The following is a 700-nucleotide window of genomic DNA, read 5'->3' as shown; positions in this document are numbered from 1 at the left end:
TCTGCCCGTCGGTGATCGGGAGTGCGGGGATCTGCCCGTCGGTGATCGGGAGTGCGGGGATCTGCCCGTCGGTGATCGGGAGTGCGGGGATCTGCGCGTGGTGCGCTCAGCGCAGGCCTTTCTCTCACGGGCGGAGAGGCCGGCTCCGGCTGGGGGGTCTGCGGTTCTCCTGGCTTAAACCGGTTAAGAAGATCCGGGCTCAAGGTTCAACCACAAGCCTGTCCTAAGGTGGCGCCCTTTAAGCTTCCTCACACGAAGTGGCCAAGTGCGCCCGCATCTGTGCTGGAGAGAAGCCACGAGGCTGGCGCCAGCCGTTCAGAGACAGGATGGCGGCCCACAGCCGGAAGTCACCCTTTAACAAGCCAAGATGGCGGCCCACAGCCGGAAGTCACCCTTTAACAAAGATGGCGGCCCACAGCCGGAAGTCACCCTTTAACAAAGATGGCGGCTCACAGAGCCGGAAGTCACCCTTTAACAAAGATGGCGGCCCACAGCCGGAAGTCACCCTTTAACAAGCCAAGATGGCGGCCACGGGAGGCAGCTGGTCCCAGGCGGTCCCGGCCCTGCCGGCGGGTGTGGAAGGTCAGGACTCGGGGCCAGGCGTGGATCCTGGGACTCTGGAGGACCCGCGTGGCGAGCTCCGGACGGGCCCAGCTCGGCCCACCCTTCCGGGCCGCAGAGGCGGGACGTGGTCTGCGCG

Source organism: Dipodomys ordii, unplaced genomic scaffold, assembly GCF_000151885.1.
Source record: "Dipodomys ordii isolate 6190 unplaced genomic scaffold, Dord_2.0 Scaffold23, whole genome shotgun sequence".
Classification (NCBI taxonomy): domain Eukaryota; kingdom Metazoa; phylum Chordata; class Mammalia; order Rodentia; family Heteromyidae; genus Dipodomys; species Dipodomys ordii.
This window is presented reverse-complemented; position numbering follows the sequence as displayed.